The sequence below is a fragment of the Xiphophorus hellerii genome, chromosome 19, assembly GCF_003331165.1.
Source record: "Xiphophorus hellerii strain 12219 chromosome 19, Xiphophorus_hellerii-4.1, whole genome shotgun sequence".
Classification (NCBI taxonomy): Eukaryota; Metazoa; Chordata; class Actinopteri; order Cyprinodontiformes; family Poeciliidae; genus Xiphophorus; species Xiphophorus hellerii.
In genome coordinates, this window is record NC_045690.1 from 15,831,668 (window position 1) to 15,851,768 (window position 20,101).

The 20,101-nt window shown below is 37.2% G+C and overlaps 1 protein-coding gene across 2 annotated transcripts in view; it reads left to right on the top strand.

Annotated features, from left to right (window-relative positions):
• The window catches only part of alk (ALK receptor tyrosine kinase), a 430,726-nt gene that overhangs the window by 218,318 nt on the left and 192,307 nt on the right, over positions 1–20,101 (top strand). The window lies entirely within an intron of this gene.

Below are 20,101 nucleotides of genomic sequence, written 5' to 3' on the forward strand. Positions count from 1 at the left end.
ACATGCAGAGCCAACCAAGATAAAAGGGGACCTTGCTGATAAAGTAACATTATCAACGCATCAACAAGTCTGACTCAATGGCTGTGACAAAAAATAATTAACAATTTCAACATTTTGTGAATGCCAAGTATTTACCTACTTTTTTTTAATTTTGTTTTGTTTTTTGTACTTCTGACAAAGAAAAATCTTAGTAATTTCTCCAAGTAAACAAACTTAACTCAGTAGAAAAGGATATTTATTTTTAAACAATAGGGAGAAAGTTTTCTTCTCAAATGATGCCTCCAGTGACCTGAAAACTTTTACATTAGCAAGATGAAGATAATTTACTGTTTTTGTTTGTGGATTTTAGAAAACTCAAAACTCAGACAAAATGTTAATCTGTTCTGTGTTACTGTCAGCCTTCTGTAGCTAAGCTGCTGGAGTTGTACGTGAATCCTCGAGTACAACAGGCTTACTTATCACTCTGTTCAAAGTGCTTATGGTTGAAACATGTGGAACAGCATGTTTCTTTAATTTAATGATAAGATCCCAGAAAGACTTACTAGGGAGAACTCTGAACCACATATTTACACCCCGTCCCCCGTATCGTTCTCTGTGTGTGGCAACCCAGCAGTCACTTAGATGAAAGCCCTCAGAGTAAGTCAAGGAAATACATATGAGAGGAAAAAGGATAAGACAAATCTATAGACCAAAAGATATCCAGAGATGAAAGGAGCTTGTGAAGGAAGCAGAAATCAAATGAAGGTCCTTGAAAAGACCTCAAGATCAATCTTGGCTAGTTTCACCTTATGGAGTAAAACTTGAACTCCAAGTTTTGATAGTTGGGTAATTTATTCATAATGAACTCATTAGGAGAAGTTGATCTTTGAGTGCTCAGTTGGTGAACATGACATCTGATGTATATTTTTTTTTTATTTTACTTTAAAGCTAATCAGACACTTTAATGTTACTTCTAATGAAAAACTAAAGAGATTTTAAACACAAAAGCCTTATTCTGGCTTTTCACCCTTTAAGTACCAAAACAAACATCTACTGAATCAGTATTTGTTGTAATTAATGAGGAAACTTTAGCATAAGAATGGAAATTCTGCAACACAGACAATAATACTTCCAGTAATCTCAAAGAAGAGGACTCTTGGTTTTTATAATTAGACATATATTGCGACTCTTATCTCTTTAGAGCTTGGATAGCAGCAGTGATTGTTCAGTTAGACAGATTTCAGATGTTGCTCACTTATTTAACAAAAAGCTTGCTGAGCCAAATCAGCAATAGCCCTCGAATTAACAGTGTTACTGTAATGATAACAAACTAGTTTGCGTTGCAATCCATTTTTCACTGACTGGGAGTTGTTCTCCAACTGCAGATTAATCTTCAGCTTTTTATGCAGTGTTTTCCTGAAGCGTTTTCATGCCTCTCTTCAAGTTGGCTCACATCACAAGCCTAGTCCCTTTATTTCTGATACCCATCAATAAAATCATGTGCTACCAGTTGCTCCCAGAAAGCACCAGATAAGTAAATGTTCTACCTGTATGTAATCTCGTCTACTAAATGGTGGGACTTTTTATGAGTTTCAATTCAAAAAGCTAAGTTCGAATCCGTTGCTGGCAAAACATTATTTGATTTATAACACCTCCTTCAATGCCACACGCACACCTTCATAAATGCAGATCTCTTACTTCTTCATCTGTAACTAAAACTTTCTTTGCCATCTGGCTTTTTTTTGTTAAAATATACTGTATATATGGTTGTTTAGGTTATAAGTCAACATAACAGATATTTGACGGATTGTTAATCCAGTCAGAATCATTAAAGTCTGCATCTTGATGCATCACGTTTTTCTCCCAACCCCTAATGAAGACCAAGGAACACAGGTCAGTGTTAAAGTTGTGGAAAATCTTTAAGCAGGTGTAGTTTGGAGAAATACATCTCAAGCTTTGAGAGCTTTGAACATCTTAGAGAGCTCAGTTTGAAACTTAATTGGAAAATGAGTATTGCACAGCTGCTATCCTAGTAAGGCATGGCAAACCACTTAAACAGACAGGCCACGTAAGGGAAACTTAATCAGAGAAGCAGTGAATAGAGCAATGAAATCTACAGCACAGGAGGGAGAATTGGATCTGAGACCAAAATTCAACTCTTTGGCCTCAATGAAAAACTCTGTGTAACTGAAAACTAACACTGAACATCATCCTGACACAGCATCCCCAAAGAGAAATATGTTGCATCTCCCAGAGCTGTGGGGAGGCTTTTCTTTAGCTGTTAAAAGGTGGTTATACAAACTGTTGCGCAGATTCTAAACAAATGCCTGCCTTACTTTAATAAATTAATCTAGATTTTAGAAACAGCATATTTATTGTTTTTCTGTGCAGTCTGATTTCCTCTTGCAGTTAAAACAAATGCAGCTCTTAGCTAACTGTGGAGTGCCAGCAATCACAGTTTGTGTTGTTCTGTGAAAGACTGGCCACCTGTCCAGGGTGAATGCTGGAGATGGGCACCAAGCCCCTGAGTACAACTGTGTCCAGTCTGTTAGTTCTCAGTCAATTAGGCAAATTGATACAAAGGTACAAACTGTATTTTTTTCTTTGCTCATACTTTCACAGCATGGAAAACAGAGGTTGGTCCTTTCAACTTATGAATGTTTAACCATTGTGAGTGTGCGTGAATGTTTAAAAAAAATCAGCTGTTACTAAGTGACAGCTCAGAGTGGAGACGAGCTGTTTAACTGACTAACAAGGATTAAATAGAGGATGTTAGTTGGCTCATTTCTCACCTTTTAAATCGGCACTTTTTTCCAGATTTTCTAGATTAAATTTAGCTGAATTTAAACTGTACTGAATGTATTTCACTTTTAGGAGAGACTATGATGATAGCAGTGCTGTTATGTGTAGTACACATCTGAAACACAATGCTGTAGATTGCAGTGAGGGAGAAGTTTTGATATACTTGGTTGTTTTGCACAAAGTGCTTACATCAAAGGTTAACAATGCGGCACACAGACTGTAACAAGGTCTTCTTGCAGGTGTTGGATGCAGAATAATCTGCCTTTTGTTGTTGGTGTCACACACATGCATACAATTTCACAATTGCCTTTGGCAACATGAGACAGCTCCACAACCATCTACAGCAAGCAACACATGAGGGTTTATTTTTCCTGACATGACAAGTTGGTCTGATAGCATTCTAAAAGCTCCAGAAGCAACTAACAAGCATGATGGAAAGTACAACTTTTTAAAAAAACTCCTCCTGAAAAAGTTTTACAGTGAAAGGATTTGTTGGATTGTTGCTGAAAATTTGAAATCAAAGCTCATCAAAGTCAGGAAAACATGACTTGGGATAAAAAAAAGGAAACAAATGAGCTCCCTATGCAGAACTTGGCAACATATTTGCGTCTACCACAATGAAGCTCAAATTAAACTGCAAATCTTCCATTGATCCATTCATTTATTTTTCATTGCACCAGCTTAATCCCAGCTGGTGCAATGAATAGCAGGTCAGAGGATTGTTTCAAGTTTTGGCTGGTGTTTTTCTGTTTGGAGTTATTTCTTTCCTCCAAAATTCAAAAAAACAAGCAGGCTAGCTTAATTAGTGACTGAATAGATTTTGTGAGTGTGCATGAAATGTAGATGATGCAGTGCTAATGCAGAAATACCCTTTAAATCTTTTCACATTTAATCATATTGCGGTTAAAAAAAACCCTCAATGTATCTTACTAACATTTTTTGAGCTAAGCCAACATAAATAATGCCTAATTTTGAAGTAAATTTAAAAATCAAAGTGGGGTTAAAACAGTTGTCCCAAGACAATTTAAGTATTACATAGCTGTCACTTTTATGTGGTTTAATATCTGTAGGAATAGCTGAAGATTTGGAGAAGTTTAAAGCAAGGTTAGGTCGTAATCCTGTTATTGGTGCACCCATAATGATAAAACAATTCAACATCCAAAAATAGTATGCTTAAAATCTATCAGGATATGGCCATCTGGCAAAGAAAGCAATAACCAGAGAAGCAGACAAGGTGCCCATGATAACTCTAGAGAAGCTGTAAATGTCCATGTCTCACATAAGAGAATCTGTTAGCAAATTTTAATTGTGCTCCCTACAAATCTGTCTTCAATGGGCAAGTAACATTGTTGAACTGTTGAAAGAAGTCCTGTTTGCAGTTTGCTCCAAGCCTTAGGGGACAAGTCAAATACACTATGTTCAGAGAAGACAAAAATGTAACTTCTGTGCTAAATACAAGACAATCTGCTGGTGTGCTAAATTAAGGAGAATCTAGCTATGGCAAGCTATCAACCTTTGTACATTACTCCCAAAATGAAACATTATGTTGGCTGTATTACGCTTTGGCAATCCTTTTCTTTAGAAGGGAGCCTTTATGGAAAGATTTATGGAACTAAACCCAATCTTGGGGAGAAAAAATTGTTAAAGCTGCAGAGGACTTGAAATTAGGGCTAGCTGTTGTCCTTATAGCATGAAAACGCCCCAAAACGCACAACCATATTTACAGCGGAATCATTTGGATTGGTGCATATTAATTTACTAAAATAGACCAATAAAAGTTTAGAACTAAACTGAGTGGAGGTGTGGCAAGACTAGAAAGTTGATCTTCAAAAACTCCTTCCAGTCTGACTAAGCTTGAGGTATTTTGTAAAGAATGGGCAAATATTTCGGAATTACCCCCTGCAGAATGACAACTGTTATTGCTATGAGAGTTTGTACTAAAATGAACTGACTTAGGCAGCTGGATACAGATGGCCAATGCCTTTTTGAAATGTGTTTAAAATGCTTTTGAAATTTTTTGAAACACAAAATTTGAACATTTCAAAAATAAATTGTGCACAAATGTTAATGTCTCTGCTTAAAGTGTATTTTACCTAAAGGTCATGTGGATATCTTCTGAATTTAGTGCCAAGTGAAACAAAAACATGAAGACCAAAGTCACCTAAGTGGTATTTGTTAACCTTAAAATCACATGCAATGTTTTCTAAGGTTTTATATTCCTTCACACTCTGTGTGTTGCATTATTTATGAAGCCAGTGTCAACTTCAGTCTGAACGACTCTTTGATTTGGTGTTAGAAAATTGACGGGAGAATGTTTGGAGACCACAGTGCAGCACAGATCAGACAGGATCTGTGTTAAGATCTCGACTAATCTGGCTGGATCAGGACAGAAGGCTCACTGCGGTCCACAGTGACATAGATAACAGGCAGGAGGCAACCCTAGATGCTTGTTACTGTGCAGAGTCTGATTCTGAATGTAACTTATGCAAAAACAAGACAATGCAAAATTGAATCAATATTTATGATTGGGGATTTAAAACTTTTACTGATTCGTTTTGCTTGTAAGAAATTATTTTGTGTTCCCCATCTGGTTTTGATGGCGATTCACTTATGTGAGGAAAAGAACATAGAATGCTGTAAGCCATCTAAAAGGCAACGACATTATCATTGTCCCTCACTCTGTGCTAGATTTATAATTACATTTAATACTTTTTGTTGGAAACTAATACTCATTCATTCAAACATGCTCTTGTTTCTATGTCTTACTGTCCTTCCAATCTCTTGTTCTGAATATTTCCCCATGTTCCTTCAAAATAAAACACTTTCAGCCAGAAGAAATGCCATCGGTGATGTGGAAGCTGACTCAGCTCAAAAATGGTTTATTTTTCAACGTTCTGATTTCTTCTCAAGTCATTATTATTCATGCTATCATTGGCAGCAGGCTGATAGAAATTGATGGATCAGAAAAAGGGCTTAGGGAAGCAGGTGGATGGGGCAAGAATGCCAAATGATAGTATGATGTTATTAAAAAAGAAGAGACACTGTCAGAGACAGTGAGATGAATCTGGAAGAAGGATTAGGAAGGAGAAAGCGGGTGTTTGAGGAGGAGCGGAGAGATACGAAAGGCCTGACTCGACTTCATAGGACCATGTAGACCAAATGGAGAGCAGAAGAGAAATGGGGATGAAAGAGATTGTTTCTGATTCTGATATTCTAAGAAGATGACTTTAAAAAATATGCCTGGTATTTGATAAGCTTCATATATACCCGGGTAATGCAGCTGTACTTTCTGGGGAAAAGGAGTCAACCTGTTCCAGACTTCAAAAGAGCTTCAAAACAGTTTTGCAGAAAAAATACATGTATATGGGTAGAAGTATCTGTTTTAAAGTCAGTACACCAGCGGAAAAAACTATGTACACCCCTGCTTTTCCATAGGATTAGGAGTAAAAGTAGCAACCTTTAGCAGCAAATCGAATGCATTTCCTTCAATTAGCATTCGAATGAAATGCAAGGTAGAAGTACAATGACCTTTGAGAAGCTACATTTGCTGCCCATGAGTCTAGGAAAGAGGGAAGAGATTGTGTCTGAGTGGGTAGTCATCTTGGAATCCAAGAGTTGTGGGTTTGAGTCCATCCTGTTCCTGTCACATATTGATGTGGCTCAAGGCAATAACATTTATTCAAAGTGGCCTCCGAATCCCAGTCTGAGGTACTTTCTGGGTACTCTGGGTACTCCAGCCTACTCCCACAGTCCAAAATCAATACTGTTAGCCTCTCTTTTTGTACTTTCTAAATTGTCCTTGGGTATAAAAGTGTGTGAATGGTTATATGTCCAGTGTTTCTCTGTTTGTCCATGGTGTATAACCACTCCTCCCACACACACACACACACACACGCCTGCAAGAATAAGTTGGTATAGCCAGCCCTGTCCACATGTGTTTGCATCTTAACAGCAGCTGCAGACTAAAACAGCTTCCTTACTCCTGGGAAGACCTTAATTCTCAAAGCTAAGGACCTAATTCTATTTCTAGTCCTTTATGATTCTATTAGTTCCTTTAGTCCGAGCAGTAGTTACGTAACGCAGAACAGTTTCAATTAGTTCTTCACTCCTTTGTGAAGATGTATATTGAACACAGGAGTAACCTTGTATGCAGTGAGGCAATAGAGACAACTAGGCTTTATCATTGTAGAAGACTAATAAGAAAGTAATTAGAAAGATGGATTGTGTTGGCCTTTTTTTCTCTTTGTGGAACTAATGATGCCTTTCTGTCCTTTTATTTGGTGTGAGATTCTGTTCTCTGGGTGTAATTCCCAGGCAAAAATCAGGTAAACTTTATTTATTGAGTTATTGAGATTTATTGAGAAGCAGCTTTAGCTCAACAGTCGACAAAAATGATGTGCTTTTTGTATGAATGTTTGCGTGTACAGGCAGACATCCGTTGATGGAGATAAAGAGACTATGACACACAGTTTTGGTAGTTCAGTGAAGGTTTCTGAGCTAATGAGACCTTTGCGAACAAAGGCTCTTTGCATGTTCATCTTTTAACTGTCAAACTAATAGGCACTGAGTGCTGTCAAATTGTCAGTTTTGAACAGTAATTGTTCTTTATCTTATTGAACCTAATCCAGACACATGAAACATTTTGAACAGACCACAGTGAGTGTTGTCAGTTTGTTTTTCTTCTTTATGCGTTGATGTCCTTTCATTAATAGCTAAGGGATAGAAAAAACAACAACTGTATTCTCTTTTTGTACTAGATTAAAATCTATAGGGTTGGTATATCTAAGATTTAATTATAAAAATGTCCTTCATTTTCTTACATTGTTTGGACGTATTTAACCCTTTTTCTCACAGTTTACATGTGCAGTGATCAAAAATTAATGGAGTGAAAGTTAAAAGTTTTGATTTCTCTAAAGAAATCAAAACTTTTGATTGACTGCTACAGACTTGATTTGTCTGTAGCAGCCAGTGACAATGGATGCCGGGGAAGAACTTTTTCTTGTACTGTGATTTGTCTGAGATCTGTTGGACAGAACAGAAACTCACAGGGGAAAGAAACTATTTAGGAGGAAAAATAAAGTCTCTGTGACCACATTCAACTTTTATAGCAGTCCAACTTTTCAGAGTTTCACAGACAAAATTGTGACAACTCAGTCTTGGGCAAAGTATTATTTTTTTCACTGAAATTAAAATTTTACTCTCACAACCTTACTAGCTCACATTTCAGTTAACAGGTTTAATCATCTGCAGAGCTTCCAGCTGCTAACCTGCTTAGTGAAATTAGAAATTTAATTTGTAGTACTCATAAACACTTCAGAAATTAATTTGGTGAAAATAATCATTCTACAACAGTGGCTTTAAAATATAAATGATATGATTCTCAGGGTTGTTTACACAACCACAAATGTGTGTCAAAGTCTAAGATTCTCATACTGTATTGTTTTGCTGGCTTGAAGAAAAAAAAAAAAGCTTGAAATTTTAGGATGTTTATTGTCCAACCGACTTGAGTCAAGTGGCTGAATTACCTTCTCAGTATGTAGATAAGTTGTCCAAGGTCCTGCTAATGACCTGCCTATTTGACTCAGGTGTATTGAAGCAGAGACAGAGTTGCAGGACATCAGCGCTGAAGAACTGGAATTGCAGACCCCGATAAGAGAATTTATGAAAGGAAAGTGTGGATGAGGGTGATGGCATGGAGGACTTCCAACCTTGAAGACTTAGAGCTTATTGAAGATAAATCTTAAAAATACCAGTGGAAACATGCATTTGATTTATTTGTTTTAATGGTTTGGTTCTCGATCAAGATAAACTACTAAGACACCCAAAACATCCAGGGAAGAGGTTTCTAACACAAATTTAGAAGGATTAATAGTATATGTACTTGATTATGAGTAATTATTTTGGTGGCTAATCCTATTTTTATCGTAACTGTCCTGAACCTTTTTGGTTTTTTTTACGTGATTAGATCAAAGCCGAAGGCTAGATAATTTGATTATGAGACCTATTGTCTATGTACTTTAATATAATTTAAAGTAGCTTTCTATAGCATTTATTATGATCAATGATTTAGATTCTCTGTTCAGATTATTTATGGCTTCACGTGGCCTTGTACATTAATTATAAGGGACAGGAATGTGTAAATTCAGCCAGCTTGTTGGTATCATGAAGAATCCCTTGAGCTTTCATTCTTTTAAAATTCTGCTGCTGTGGATCAACCTCCAACGTCAGCCTTGAACATGAAAATGCACAGTCCTGCTTTGGCCTTAGCGAGCAGCAGTTCTTTACCTCCCCTTGACAACTGCTAATGTGCTTTTCTTGAACAAGGTCACACCGACCCAGAATGAACAAAAACCTGCTTGAGCAGAGTTCAGTCCAAACGTCTGCTCCACTCAGAACGCGTTCCAGAGCCTGTCTGCTGCAATCAGCGCTCGAGGAAGGTCGTCCATTTGTTGCTGGAACTTGTAACAGCCAATTTGACCTATCAGCATCGGCATCAGTAACATCAATTTGCAAGTGTATTTGGCTCGACTCTTAATGGCTTTGGCGCGGGAGCCTGTGGAACATCTGGCCTTTTGCAGGCGGAGTTCAAGTGATGTTGATCGTTGATATGTCTCACGAGTTTGAACACAAACACTGACTGATTCTGCCCACCATCAGTCACACTTGTGTAGCTTTTTATTTCCTGCTTTTGCACTCACCTGCTCGCTGCAACCCTCACATAGTGTATGCAGACACGCTAACTGAGCGCGCCCAGTAAGGGTGGTATGGTTTCCTTCACAGCGGGTTCATCCTGCTGCTGCTGATGTGAACTGATGAGGCCTGTCAGCTCTTAGCGCACCAGGCTAATCTCATCATACTGCTGCTGCATATGAGCCTTAGTGCCTGCACTTACTCAGCTGCTGGCCCCAGCCCTAATTTTATGAACTCACATAGCTATGCATCTCTCCTAATGGCATTAGTGTCAAACAGTTTGATAAGGATGGGTGGTCTCCCACATGATTGGCTCTAACCGCATTCCCTTTACCACCCCACACACACTTGCGCACCCCTACTAGCCACCTGCTGAGGTCTAATGAATGCGATGATGCTCGTGTAAAAGAACGAGAAGACTGAAGTGACCTGGTAGAGAGGAAGAGGGGAAGGAAGATACGACAGGAATCAGCTCCAGTAAAATATAAGAAGAAAATGCCACATTTAATAGCTTTGACCCTGATAGGCTTTTCCAGCACTGAAGCTATTATTACAGTGCTGTAATTATTGTTGCTGTTTTCATTTTCAGAGTTTATGACACTGACATTCTCTGCTTTTCTTCATACCTACAGGGGTTCTCTGTAATTTTGGTTTTATTATATGTTTTACACCGTTTTCCAGTAAAATGCATAATCACACTCAGAGGAAGTTACTATGTACGTAGATTATGCACACTACACAGGTCTCCTCATTTCTATGTACTGGTTGAATTATAGCGTAGACATTAGCTGTTTATAAAAATTTCTTTTTTCTTCCACATCAAGTCTGACCAAATTGTCCAGTTGGTCCTTCCCAGTAACAACTGGGATAAGGAGACAATAAATTTATCATGTTATGTGGTCATAATATAATACTTAACTGACAGAAGACACACTATTTGGAGGTGGTGGGTATGTTTTACAATGTTATTAATTTGGATAGCCCTGGTCTAAATAAATAAAACTAATAAGCCTGATTTCTCTGGTTGCTGTTGCTCTGTGACTGCCTTGATTGTTTAGTTTCTAATTCTTCGACAGATTATTCCATGTCCACTTGTGGGTTAAAATGCCAATGAAGGTGTGGTTTTGGCACACTTCCAGTTTATTTTATTTTTTATTTTTTGGAACTTTTCCCCATGAATATGCAGCGGTGGCTTTTGCTGGAACACTACAATCACTCAAAATACAGAAAATGATCTAAATTCAGTGGTGGATAAAATGCAGTGCACTCCTGCATGAAGCATGTAAAATAGTCTTCCTGTCTCTACTTGTAGGTCTGTCATTAACTGCACATGTATTCAAAGCCTAAACAGTTAATTTGTTGTCTTTGTGTTAGAATCATCTTGTCACCTATGCATTAGTGGTTTTGCAGACGAAACATTCACTGTGTTGTTCTTGGAAAAAAACATTAAACTGTGGCTTTTTGTCTCACTGTGGATGTGTTTAGTGTTTCCTCTTTGAACAGACCAGTGGAGCAGGTGTGTAAACATCTCTGGATCCACGTTGGAAAAATATTTGTCATCGTACAAACACAGATTTCATACATGCCTGAACGGATTTCTTCTTTGATTTATGAACACTTTTTGCCGTCATGGCTCTGCTTTATTATATTTTGCCCCAGAGTTCCCAGTCATTCAGACTCAATTGACGACAAATAGCAGCCGTGACAGCAAACCAGAAAATTGTTCTAGTCTTTAGAAACTCGCTTTAGCTTCAATCTGGTGTTGTACCCTGCAGCTGCGTTGTTAGTCGTTAGTCACTGAACAGAACACATCACAGCATGACCAACAAATGGCTAATGGGGCTTTGTGTTAGTTTAGGCGGCCGAGTCATGGTGACGGGTCCTTTTCTGTCCCAATCATCCTTGAATGCAGTCTATCCCTGTCATTTAGTGCGATGAGACGGAGTTGATTCATTCTGCCTCCTCTGTGCTCACCACACACACAATGGTGTAGTTTTTTAGGTTTTTCCTCAACTTTGTCTTTCCTTAGCTTGTTGCTTCACTTTTAATTTCTTGCAAAAGTATTCACACTCCGTCAATTTTTTGACATTTTGTTATTTTACAGCTACAAACGTCAGTGTATCTTGGGGAGGGATTTTGTGGGTTAGTCCAACGTAACATGGTTGTTAATTATAAAATAGAAGAAAATTACAAACCCATAATTTTTCTGTGCTTGGGGAACACTGCATGTAAAAAGACCCCAGGACTTTATTGAGGCAATATTGCAAATACGTCACACAAAACACTATGATGAATGGCTCTTTTTAAATACAAATAAAAATGTTAGAAATGTTGCATATGCATTTGTATCGGTCCCCCTCCCACTTTATAGAATCTCCTTTTGAAGCAAGTATAAGTTGTTGTTTTTTTATCCTTTCACAGAAGGAGAACTAAGTTATTATTATTATTATTGTTATTAAACTACAGGTATATACAATTGTGGATGGAATGTTAGATTGATAGTTTGTTAATTTCATTTCTGTTTGAGTTTATTGCTCTGAGCCTTTTTCAGTGATGGCTTTTCAAGTGATTATAACTTGGAACTTTAATTAACGAGTTGGTGAAAATGTTGCTTGTGTCAGCATTTCATAACAGTGCAGCGAGCCCTTGTTCATGTTGGTGAACCAAAGAAAACGAGCTGTCTTGAGCTGCTGCGCTTAATGAAATAAGCATATTTTGATTTGTAATTTGGATACATCCAAATTACTGTCGCATGGGGGATTTTTTATACATTGTTTTGTACCAAGCTGAAATTGTATGCAGTGTAACAGAAAATCATTCGGGGTAAACTCCATGTTTATTTTTTTGTTTTCATTCTTAGTCTTTGTGAGATGTAACTAAAAGAGAGAAAATTAGGACAGAACAATGTTTAATAGAAAATGTTTGCTTTTACACAATTTAAATCACTATGAGTCAAAATAAAGTTCATGCTGTAGTATTCTTCTCTGTTTGTCAGCATTCTCACTCTTGCACCATGTTGAATAAGTTAAGTAAACATTCGTCAGTGTTTACTAGTTTTAATGTATTTTACATCACATGCAACAGAGCTTAGTCATTATTGCTGTTTTCCCAAAGGTAGACGCTTCAGCGCTGAAACTCTGAGCCAACTCGGCCTTCCAACGTGGGTCTCTCCGGATTTCCTCAGGCTGTTCAGCATTTCAGCCACAATACAAACAAGTTTCTTAGCAGGACTGCTGAAATGAGGACCTACTGAACCGTTCGATTGGCCCTCTGCAAAGCAGTGTTGTATTCTCCATCTTGCATCCAAATACATAGTTTAAATTCTACATATATGTATTCATTCATATTCAGTTGCTTGCATTTTTTTTTTTTTTTTGCTGTATAAGGTAATTCATGACAGTAAAACTTCAGTCTTTTAAAATATTGACACCAGGTTTGAAACAAAACTGACTCTTACGCTCCACAAAGAGGAATGTAAAGTTTGCATTTAATTTGGAAATCATAATTCCAGATTCTGGAGGAAGAGTGGAAAGGCACAAAGTGCATGTTGCTTGACGTTCACTGTGAGGTTTCTGCAGTCGGTGATGAGTGACTGTGGATAGTCGAGCACTCCTTCCTTTGTTCTGCTGGCAGGCTTTATGGAGGTGCTGATTTTATTTTCTAGCAGGATTTGGCACTGGCTCTCACTGCCAAAGGTACCAAAAGCTGATTCAATGACCCTGGTGTTACTGTGCTTGATTGGCCCGCAAAGCGGCCTGACCTGAACCCCATAGAAAATCTATGAAAAATTGTCAAGAGAAGAATGAAGAGACCAGACCCAACAATGCAGATGACCTGAAGGTCGCTAACAAAACCACCTGGGCTTCTATTACAGCTGAGCAGAAACACTCGCCTCTTATATTTTGACATTGAATTTTTTCAACGGAGGTACAAGGTTGTACCTCACAAATCTTCATTATTTGTGAGGTACAATCTTGAAACACTACAAAAAATAAGGGCTTGAATTATTTCACTTTGTGTGTAATATTCACATTTTTTAAGAAGTCAGATAAAATGTCCACTTTCAGAAAAAGCTTCTGTTTTCAACCACTGTTACAACACCTAAGGATACAGCTCTATGTTTAAAAATCTGAGCTGACTGAAAGAAAAAAAAATCACTGGTGTAAATGAAAAACAAGAACTGTTCTGTTATTTGGGGTATATTTATTTTCATGAACACTAAATAGAAACATTGGGATTGCAGAATGCTGTAAGTTGTCTTTAATTTCTCTGTTTGTCTCTGCTGCAATTTAAAGCTCATTCTGATGTTTTTTTTCCTTACCATCTGCTGCTTCTTTGGGTGTGTAAGTGGCCAGTTTGTTTTTTCCTTTTTTTTTTTTTTTTTTTTTTTTTTTTTACAAAAAGCTCAAATAGCAAATAGAATTTATTACATTGATGACCACAGTTGTTTATTTTGGGGGGCGGGTTTAGGGATTTTTGAAATCTTTTACAAATTTTGTCATTTACATTTTGATATATATATATATATCAGTATATATATATTTTAAATCAGACTCCAGAGTACAGTTCTCCAAAGCATGTTTTAATCTCTGCTTTGTTTTGCGTTAGCACTTAATATAATACAGTAAAATCAAATTCATGGCAAATAAAATGAGCTGTAACTTTATTGTTCTGTTGCTGCCAAATGCTCACTAGTTAATGACTATCCTCTAAAATTTTATGTAGGCTACAAAGTCATCATCATGTACTCTAACAATGCAATGGATCATAAACTAGAAATTTCCACACTTTGAATGACGATTAGATGAGCAAAAGGCTCAAAGTAAAGGAGCTAGATCATTGTTCTTAAGTTACTGGTTCCATCTTTATCTTATTGTTGGTTGTAACAACAATAAAGCCAGTCATAGCTTTTAAAATTTTAGTAAATTAAAAAGTTACAAAAGGGACTTCATCAGAATAGTTTGTTTTTGCTAAGCTGAATTGGTTATTTGAAATGTCAGTATTTATATTCTTTAACACTTGATAATATTACAACATAAAGATTTTTATTTTTTGTATGTAATAGATCAACACAAAAAGTGCATAACAGTGAACAGAAAAAAAATTCTGCAAGGTATTCAAATATGATTTGAACAAAAAAAATCTGGAGAGAGTTGTTTATTGCAGCTTCTGATGTTTTTTGCTCCAGGATTTTACTTTGTTTGCATCCATATTTCCATTCTCTGACTATCTTCCTTTTTCCTACAGAGTGAAAGCATCTCACAGCATGATGCTGCCACCACCATGAGTTTCAACTAAACTGTGTGTTGTGCATCATGTAGCATACAGGAGGTGATGGAAAACTATCATAACCAGCTCCTGATCAGCAATCGTATGGTCGCACAAAAGTCAAATCAATTTGAAATTCTGGTGTTGAACCAGCACAACAAAATAAATTTATCTGAAAGTCCCACTCTACACATTCGAAAACACTGAAGCATAAGTGAAGCTATTGCACTTTGCCCTGCACAGAATGGCAAGGATTCCCGTGGAAGCACATTTGTTCTTGTGCATCCTCTTCTCCTTGAGTGTCTTCTTCTCTTCCAAGTTTTTCCTCTTTGCAGTTCCGGATTCAACAGTCTGATGTGTTGTATACACACGTACAGTGTGAGCAGTCAGATCACATCTGAGCTTCGGGTCGTACTGTTTGAGACCATGACTGAGCTGGAATTGAATACGGCTGGAAATATTGTGGAATGCGTGCCCAGCTCAAGGGGCTGAATACATCAGCACATGGTTTACACTTGAAAAACATCCACTTCACAATTGTGCGCTACTTTGTGCTGGCCTGTCACTTGAAATCCCTATGAAATGTGTTAAAGTTTGTGGTTGTAAAGTGACAAAAAAGTACAAATGTTCAGGTGAGACCCCATTTAACAAGGCAGAACATAAGCTTGTGGTTGTTAATTTCATAATTCTCTCAACTCCCCAAGTTTATGCCTGCTCATTGTTTACGTTGACTTAATATAATTCATTCTTTCTCTCAGAGGACTCAGAAGTGGTGTTTCATGTCTGACTGTTTTCTCTATGTACAACATAGTGGAGGAGTCCTGAATGATGTAAACTAGTGTGTTTGTTCATATATTCCTGTAAGCAATTTGTTCTTTTATTATCTTATTCAGCTCAAAGCAACCAGATAGACATGCATCTCTTTTGCCTATAGAGTGCTACTCTATAGGTGTGGATGCTTCTTCAAGTCTTTGATTACTCGTCGCATCATGTCTGGCTTTACTCTAGCATTTTTATGTTTTTATTATAACCACTCGGTTGAATGAGTGGACTTGTAAGCTACTTGGATAAAAGTAAAACAATATTTTCCCTCCTCTCCTCCTCTCACCACTGAAATGAAATTGCCACAGGTTCTTTTGATCTTGTCCTTGCCTCACACTTATCAGTTTCCCCCTTCCTCTTACACTCACTCATTCTCTGTGGGGTCATCGACTTCTATTAGTTCCTCTGCAATGACCACCAACCAGAGAGAAGCCTGTGGAGTTCACTCTTCCTGAGAGAGCTATGTGTGACTGAAACAAGTCGACTGTAAAGCCGAAGAATTGAAATGGACCTGTCATTTTAAAGAGCACTAGAGCAGCTGAAGAGATCTTTCAGTGTGTTGTACAGCCAGCTGTCCCCTGGCTGTCTCTGCTCTCATTGTCCCCTCGACATGTGCAGATGGCATTCAGAACATGAACAGTGTTGATAACCTGCAACAGATTTAAATTTAAAGGTTGGGTGAAGAGGAGTCTTATTTAATGAAACCACTCATAAACATTTTGAGATCACTTTTTGTCATCGCTGTTTCAGATGGCCTCTGAAATAACAAAAAAAAAGTGTTAGTTGGACAGATTCACACAGCCCATAATTTCCTAGTTGTTCACCAGCATTTTAACTTGACTAACTATGTACTTTTCCGGAATCTTCCAAGATCTATAGGATCTTATACTTGTGAACTACTTTGTCCTGCAGTGCACTGGATACCTTTCACTGGAACATACAGGACAGTTCTGCAGTTGTGCAGGGGAAATTCCAGGGTACTTTCCCTATAGTTAAAGGTTTACTTTGAGAAATTTACAGGCAAATTACTGTAGATTAGGGGAACTTGTACGTGTACTTCCCCAATACCTTACACAGGAGATCCACAAATCTGGGCCTTGAAGGCCAGTGCACTCCAGGTTTTACATGTGTCTCTGCTTCAACACACCTGAGTCAAATAATGAGGTCATTAGCAGGACTCTGACAACTTGACTGCATACTGAGGAGGTCGTTAACCAATTTGGTTGAGGCGTCTTAGACCAGGGACACATCTAAAAGTTTCAGGGCACTGGATTTGAGGATGCCTAAGGGAAGAATTTACTTGTGGGAATCTTCAGGTTACTTTGAGGTACTTGTGGGAATCAAGCTGTATCGTTTGGTGTCTTTTGAATTGTGAGTATCCCAGTATTAGGAAAGTGCTTTCCCAGAACTTTATTAGCATTTTTTTAGACTTTTATTATACTTTCTTTGTACGTTCTGGGTAATCTGACTACCTAAGAATCTGAGGAATTTTTAGGTCATTTATGAAATGATACTTTCCTGGAACTTTCAAGGTTCTTTCCAATAATTTTGTGTTGTGTCTAAAATCAGTCTTCAATGGTCGGTGTTCCAAAGTTTTTTTGGTTCAACACAACTTAATTTAATAAATTCATTAGATAAAATCAAACTTAATTCAATCATTTGTATCTTCTATGTTGGAGCTGAAACACATCTGAAACAGTCCAGGTCCAGACTTTGGTCGTCTGGTTTGCGGTTGTCTAAACTTGCTAAGATTTAGGAAAGTGCTCAGCAAGTACCAGGAAGATTAATTCAGAAGACCACAATTTTTCTTTGCCAGTAGCCAGAATAAAAGATATATTTATGACTTCATATCCAGAAGTTTACATTACTAAGATTACTATGACTTTAAACAACTTGGCAAACCCAGATTAGGATTTAATTGCTTTGTAAACTTTAAGTTAACATTATTTGAGTTAAATAAAGGCACTCCTAAACAGCACAGCCAAGAAAGTGGAATTAGAGTTGTGGACCTCCACAAGTCTGGTTTATCTTTGGGTAACATTTCCAGATGCCTGAAAGTTCCTTGTTCATCCTCTGGAGAAAAAAAAAGCATACAAGTACAAACATCAGTGGGAACCTCCAACCATTATACTTTCAGGAAGGAGATGGAGTCTGTGTTCAAGAGATGAATGTGTTTTGGTGCAAAATATGTGACTCAACTCCAAAAGATGCTTGTTGAAACTGCTAAGAGCAGTGTTGTATAAAGTACTGAAATCTCAGAGTCAAGTAAAAGTACAAGTACCTCTCCAAAATATGACTTTGGTAAAAGTCGAAGTCACTGACTGAAATGTTACTTGAGTAAAAGTCTTAAAGTATTTGAAACTTCTTGTACTTAAGTATGGAAATTACTGTAAAAATGGATGTACTCAAGTAATGTAATGAAAAGTACAAGTAAAAAGTAAAACAAAGCAAATGCAGTTTGAATGACATTTTTTATATTTTGGTAAACTTGTCAAATACACTTAAAATAATGTACACAACCAAGTGCAGGCAAAATTAAACCTGCTAATAGATATACCTGCAGGCATCATTTAGTTAAGAAAATTAGGTGCTTTACCTATAGCACAAGGTTAACTTAACCTGCTTTACAACTGAACCAGCTTCTTAGTATACCCTCCAGGACAGAAAATACAAAGTTTTTGTAAGCCTTAAGTTTTCCCTTCAAGTAAGGTCAGTGCTGAAAATGAGAAAAATAAATAGTACAGAAAATGCGGCCAACATGAAGAAAAAGAGCTGTTACCATTACTCTACTTCACAAATCAGTGAATCAGTCAATGCTACAGTCAGTAGGTGGTGCACACAACTGGTCATTATGCAAAAGAAAAAAAGAATTGGGAGGGAAATGCAGCTTATTGGCATCTGTAAACCTGGTTTTGAACTTGCATGCCTTTCCTATATTCGTTAAATTTAGTCTAAATTGCTATTGCTATGGCTTCTGTCCCCCCTTGAACAGAGGAGTCTAGGTAGCCTGCTACAGTCAACATTAGGCCTAAGCTAAATACACCACGTGTGGAACTGAAACAATGCCAAACAAAGTTCATTTATGGTCAAGATTTCACAATACAGTAGTGCCTAGTGACCAAGCTATAGTTACTGAAACAGGAGGATTATAACCATTTCATAAGAAGTTACCTCGATGTGTTTCTTCAAGTTGGACGGGGAGTTTTTGTAAGATAGAATTTCCATGTGACTGCTACTGATTGCGAGACTTGCTTTGTGTTTAATGGGAGAAGCGAAACAGGTGTATCCTAATTAAAAGTAAAGAAATCAAGAAATGGCAAAAAATGTGGAATGAAGATAAGAAAGGAAGAAGATTATATGAAGTACAAAAGTCAGTTTGAATTCGAAGCATTAATGAACGAAACAGAAGAGAAGAAATAATAATTAGTAGATTAAGAGTAGGTCATACCTACTTAAATGACATGCTTTATAAAATAGGGAGGAAAAATAATGATAAATGTGAGAGATGTGGAGAGAAAGAAAATGTAGAACACATATTGATGAACTGTAAGTCAAATGAACTCGAAAGGGAAGAATTAAAGAGAATAGTTAGAAATATGGGGCATGAATGGAATCTTAAAGGTATATTAGGAAATGAAGGAAACATAACAGATATTCACAAATTAAGGAAAGCATTGTTTATTTATCTTAAGAATACAAAATTAAAAAGTAGAATTTAATAGATATGAAGTAATGCTTCTACACACTCATGTACAGTAGGTGGCGGTATGCACCTTAAAGTTGCTTGTGATCCGCCATAATAGAAAAGAAGAAGAAGAAGAAGTATCCTATTGGTGGTGATGAACAAGCCCAGGCAAGCAGGCTACGGACTTTGTTCGGTAGCCTACTTGCTACTTGCTAATCAGTAGGTGGGGTCAAAACACTTGCGTTTCTCTCTCTCGCTTTTTTGTAACGAGTAACTAAACCACACATTGAAAATGTATCGGAGTAAAAGTACGCAATTAAGTTCGGAAATATAGTGAAGTAAAAGTGAAAGTCATCAAAAATTTTCATACTCCAGGAAAGTATGAAGTACTCCAAAATATACTTAAGTAAAGTAGTGAAGTATTTTTACTTCGTTACTATACAACACTGGCTAAGAGAGTGTCATCAACAGTGAAATGAATTCTGCCCTCAGTGAGGAAGAATAAATTGCTGTAAAAGCAACATAAGAAGCTAGATTATAGTTTGCAAGTGCACCTAGGGACAACAACTTTAATATTTTGAAATGTTTCCTGTGGTCTAATGAAAATAAAATTGAAATGCTTGTCCTGCCAATTGTTATATATAAGGGGGGGAGAATAGGAGAATTTCAAACTAAAGAACACCAACCCGACACAGGTGTGATGTTTTGGTTATTTGCCAGATAGTTGTGGTTATCCTAACCGAGGTTATGGTTGGCCTAATTTAATTCCATACAGTTATGCATTGTATGCAAATATCTGGTTTCAACTACATCTAGCAGGCCATTTGAAGAAGACAACAGAATGTAGATGAAAAG